At 44.7% G+C, this 5,729-nt stretch overlaps 1 pseudogene; it reads right to left on the bottom strand.

Moving 5' to 3' along the window:
- Window positions 1-359: 359 nt before the first annotated feature.
- Window positions 360-478, bottom strand: LOC111737385 (annotated as a pseudogene).
- Between the last annotated feature and the right edge of the window lie 5,251 nt (window positions 479-5,729).

The following is a 5,729-nucleotide window of genomic DNA, read 5'->3' as shown; positions in this document are numbered from 1 at the left end:
GCCAATACAAGGAAGGGACTTTGTAGGTTTATCTGATCCTGACTATGGGGAAAATTTTCTTTTAATTTAATTTAATTTTATGTTTCAGATGTACAGTTCAAGGGTTAGACTTTTATATAATTTATGAAGTGATCCCCCTGATTACTCTATTACCCATGTGGCACTACACATAGCCATTACGATATTAGTGACTATATTCCCTATGCCATAATTCACACTCCTGTGACTATCTTGTAACTAACTACTAATTTGTATTTCTTAATCCATTCATCTTTTTTTATCCAGTCCCCCAATCCCCCTCCCATCTAGCAATCACCAGTTCGTTCTCTATGAGTCAAATAGAATATATATAATTTTAATGCCTATAGCACCTGGTATTTCTACACGGTCTCCCATGCAAGTACTAACCAGGCCCAATCCTGCTTAGCTTCCAAGATCAGACAAGATCAGGCACATTCAGGGTGGCATGGCCGTACATTCAAACAGACTATTTTTTAGAGCAATTGTGGATTTATAGCAAAATTGAGCAGAAGTTATAGAGATTTCTCATATTTCCCCCACTTCTAAATATTATCAATATCCTATGAGAAAGTTTTATTTAACTGTTTTTGTTCTATTTCTCTTCGCTGTGACTAACAGAACAACCTATGAACTCTTTAAAAAGTACAAGAAGACTCTCTCTTCAGAAATGGTAGATAGTCTTTTCATTTAACTCCCTCTCCAATGTTAACTGCCAAGTGGTATTAGGAAAGAGTATTCAAAAGGTTTCTCATATAGGTAGTTTCCTGAGCCTAGAAATTTAAATAAAATTTCCCAGGGACTAGGCCCGGAAGCTACTTTAAATGACTACCTGCTTTCTACTTCAAGGTGATTTTCATTTTGTTTTGTTTTCCTGAAGCCCATCTCCGCCCCTTTTCCCTTAAGCCTGGGGCATCCTTCATTTTTCTGAGTCTCTTCGATTTTACCATGTAAAACAGTGGTTCTCAAACATAGCTGCATATCACCTGGGGAGCTTTAAAAATTTCACTAGTGGGGCTGCACCCTCAGACATTATTATTTAATTAGTCTAAGTGATTTTTGTGTGTGTGTAGCCAGTTGTTAACCATTGTCTAAGATCCAAATGGTATGTATGTATGTATGTATGTGTGTATATATATATTTCTTAAGATTCATTTGTTTTTTTAAATAAATTTATTTAAATTAGTTTCAAGTATACAGTACATTGGTTAGACATCTATATTGTTTATAAAACGATTCCTCTAATTGCTCCCTCCCTCCCCTGGCTCTCCACTTAGCCATCATATTAATGCTAACTACATTCCCTGTGATGTAGTCACCAGCCCCCAATAGTCACACGGACTCCCAGAAATCAATGAGTTATAGGAAACACACTCTTTATTCAGCCAGCTGGGTCTGCCAGGGGTGCGCAGACCCCAAATTAAGCAGCCCCGAAATGTAGAGGTACAGGATTTTTAAGCCCAAACCCCTATTCTTCATCCTGTTTGAACACACAAGTCTATTTTTCTTCTTTTTACTAACTGTCAGCCCACAGGTCGGTTGTGCAAGCAAGGAGTACAGAAGCAGAAAGCTTATTGTTAGAGCGTTATGTTCCCATGGGCGATAGCTAAACAGTAATTTTCTAGCCAGCACATTCCCCACTGGCCTTAGTGGAAAATCAAATCCTTGATTCTTCATGTGGAATTTGCTTATAGCCTCTATTTTGTATTACTAAAAGCTTAATAGAATTAATTCTCTTCCTTATATATGCAAACAAGAAATTGAGGAAACATGGGCCAAAAGTTAACAAGAGGAGGAGGAGGATTAAAGGTCCAGCTACAGCAGATAGGAGCGTTGTTAGCCATGGTGACCAATTGAACATCCTATGAAACCAGTTATCTGATTCTAGTCTTTGTTTTTCCCTGGCATCTAAATTTCTCGGTACTAGAATTAAGTTTTCTTTAGTTATTCCAGAGTTATTGGCATAGAAGCAACAGGTTTTACCTAGAGCCATACATAATCTGTCTGGTTCTAAGAATAATAAATCAAAACCTCTTGAGTCTCAGTTTTAAGGGTCCGTCTTCCTGAGCTGTCTAATCTCGTGCTGTATTCACGTGGGAGTGATGAATCCATGATGGGATGCAGTTTACTTTAATTGCAGTGGGCGTTGTCAGGCAGACAGTGAAGGATCCTTTCTATTTGGGTTCTAGTCCCTTGGAAGTGAACTTCTGAATACACACAGAGTCCCCAGGCTGAAACATGGGGAAGTCCATCCCCCGGGAGCTGAGTGGACAGCACGAACCTGGACCGAATCTCTTGTACACTTTGAAGGGCCTGTAAGTAAGACAAGGTTACGGAGTTCTGCCCTTTTCTCATCTTCTATTTTAGGTATTAAAGGTGAGAGTTTTCCAAAGAAAATTTCGAATGGGGTGAATCCATTAATATATGGAATACACCTGGCTCAGAGAAGAGCGAAGGGGAGAAATTCTATCCAGGTCTTATCAGTTTCTAATTTTAACTTGACTAATGTCTCTTTTAGAGTCCGATTCATTCGCTCTACTTGGTCCGAACTTTGGGGCTGGTAGGCACAGTGGAGTTTCCATTGTAAATTTAGGTAGCTAGAGAATTGCTGTGATTGATACCTTTGCTATGAAGGCTGGCCTGTCATCTGACCCTAAAATTCCGGGGAGACCAAATCGAGGGAGGATTTCTTGAAATAGTTTCTTAGTAACTACTAAGGCAGTCTTTTTCCTAATGGGGAAGGCCTTTACCCATCCTGAAAAGGTGTCTATAAAAACAAGTAAATATTTGTAGCCCCCCACAGTTGGGGTTACCTCAGTGAAATCGACTTCCCAGTGGTCCCCTGGATAAGTTCCTGTTTCCCTATGCCTAGGTTCTTCTATCTTCTCCTTCTTTGGATTAACTTGGGCACAAGCCGGGCATTGTGAGGCAATCTCCTTTGCAGTTCTTCTCCCTTCTAACAAGTGAAAGTAGAGGTCTAAAGCTTGGAGCATCTTTGTTCACCCTAGGTGTGTGGTTTGGTGTAGCTGGTGGAGGAGAGTCCCTCCAAGGGCCCGTGAGAGCCCGATTTTTCTATCTGGGGTCGTCTACCACCCCTGTTGGTTCCTAGTGGCTTCCTTATCTTGAAAATATATGTTCTCTTCCGCTGTATAGGTCGGAGATGGAGGCAGTTCTGGGTAAGGGATAACAGTCAGTAGATGTGGTGGGGGCCCCACTGGCCTTGTGGCTGCTGTTCTTGCCTCTGCATCGGCTCGTTGGTTTCCCTCAGCCTCGGGAATATTCCTTTTTTGATGCCCTTTACAATGAACAATAGCAAGAGCCTTAGGTATCTATATGGCTTCAAGTAAGGCTAAGACCTCCTCCTTGTTCTTGATGTCCTTCCCAGCTGAAATCAGAAGCCCTCTTTCCTTGTAGATGGCTCTGTGTACATGTGCAGTGGCAAAGGCGTATAGGCTGTCAGTGTATATTGTGACTGCTTTATCTTTTCCCCATCTTAGTGCCTCAGTGAGGGCGATGACTTTGGCCTTTCGAGCAGAAGTCCCATGGGGAAGAGCTTGTAACCAGATGGTGCCAGTTAGAGTTACTACCACTACCCCAGCGTACCTTCTTCCTTCCTGCATGAAGCTGCTCCCGTCCATGAACAGAACTTCATCGGCCTCAGGCAGAGGGGAGTCTTTGAGGTCTGGCAGCGAGGAACACACAGCATCAGTGAAATCTATGCAGTCATGAATGAGGGTCTCGGTGTATGGGTCTGGCAACAGATTGGCTGGGTTGATGACAGTAGCTTTGGATTTTAGCCATACGTTTGGGGTCATCCGTTGCCTCCCTGTTGTTGAACACCTTCTGGGCTATCTCGACAAGTTGAGACAGGGTCATTCCTGCAAAACCTTCTAATTTTTGCAATTTACACTGGATATCAGGGGCTGCCTGAGTAGGAAAGGCTATATTAATTGCCCGCTGGTTCTCAGGGGCCTCAGGATCAATGGGGGTGTATACCTGGTACACCTCCTGTAGTCGTTCAAGAAACACTCCAGGGGATTCCTGAGGTCCCTGTATATCTTCAGTTACCTTAGAAAGGTTAGTTGGCTGATGAACAGCCATCCTGATTCCCCTAATTAGAATCTGGTGGTACCGATCTAATGACGTTCTCCCTGCCTGAGAATTGTGTCCCCATTCTGGGCGGGTGGAGGGAAATTCCTCCTCAATCTGTTCCCGTGCTTCCCTCAACTTTTCTCCTTCCTGCAGCTATTTTTTATGCTTTGGCCCGAATATGTCCGCATTTTTCCGTGGTGAAGAGGGTAACTAAAAGCTGTCGGAAATCATCCCAGGTGGGACGGTGAGTCTGAAAGACACTTTCTAAGAGTCCCACTAATACCTGGGGTTTCTCAGAGAAAGGCGGATTCTGTGCCTTCCAGTTGTACAGGTCACTAGTCGAGAAAGGCACATACACCATAAAGGGCCTGTCTGTGTGATGTCCCTGGGGTGGTGCTTCTCGCAAGGGGAGAATGGCCAAGGTGGTGGTATCCGCTGGTGCCCTGCCCAGAGTGAGAGCAGGAGGCCCATAGGGGTTACCTGCCCGTGTCTGAGGAGGTAAGGCGGTGCTATTTGGCCTCTGTTGTCCTGGATTATAGGGTGGGGGAAGGTCACTGTCCTCCAGTGGAGATTGGAAGACTGAGGGACTGGGCTATCTTGGAGATTCGGTTACCATATGTTTCGGGGTGCCCACAACTAAGACTCGTGCCCCTAGAGAAAGGGCACACTGGCGGAGCCAAGGAGGGGAGTTCTGAACAAGGTTTAACCATTGATCAATATAAGGAAACTGATCGGGATGTCCTGGATCTCCCATGACAATCTTCTAAACATTCCTTACTAAACCCCTGTCAAAAGAACCCTCCGGAGGTCAGTTTGCACTAAAAGACAGCCAGTCAACTTCACACAATGTTCCTAGTCTGCCTGGAGAAAACTTTATGCCATAATCAGCTCTCTCTACAAAACTTTCGTTGAAATGTTACAGGAGACATCCCAAGGGCATCTTCTGTGAACTCAGGCCTCCCCTCATCGCTTGTACAGAAAACACGAGACAGACACTCAGACGAGAACAATTACTGGGGTGTAGGTGGACCCGGAGAGATCCGCCACCTACAATCTAGACAAGACCAAAGACAATAGACAGAACCCGATGACAGGGCACAGGAGGCGGCGTCCCACAGCCTAGCCATGGTCCAGGAGATATGACTGCGTCCAGTCTCTCCACGGACCCCCAACAACTAGTCAACAGAAACAGAAAGGTACCTTTTTATCCACACGCCTCAGAGATTCCCAGCGGGAACAAAGAGTGCATCCTAAAGGTTGTGTCCTTGATGATTGCATTGACCCCATCACGGCATTCAAGGGCCCTAGAACGTCTCAGGGTGGCCACTCCTTTGAGTCTGTAACAGGGACAGCAACCGCTTCGGAGGCCGGTCTGGTCTTAGATCTCAGGTCCACTCCCTGAGATCTCACTAGGGCCTCCAAATGTTGTAGCTGCCAGCTCCCGATAGTCACACGGACGCCCAGAGATCAGTGAGATATAGGAAACACACTCGCAGACCCCAAATTAAGCAGCCCCAAAATGTAGAGGTGCAGGGTTTTTAAGCCCTAAACCCCTATTCTTCATCCTGTTTGAACACACAAGTCTATTTTTCTTCTTTTTACTAACTGTCAGCCCACAG

The sequence above is a fragment of the Pteropus vampyrus genome, unplaced genomic scaffold, assembly GCF_000151845.1.
Source record: "Pteropus vampyrus isolate Shadow unplaced genomic scaffold, Pvam_2.0 Scaffold26, whole genome shotgun sequence".
Lineage (NCBI taxonomy): Eukaryota > Metazoa > Chordata > Mammalia > Chiroptera > Pteropodidae > Pteropus > Pteropus vampyrus.
This window is presented reverse-complemented; position numbering and strand designations above follow the sequence as displayed.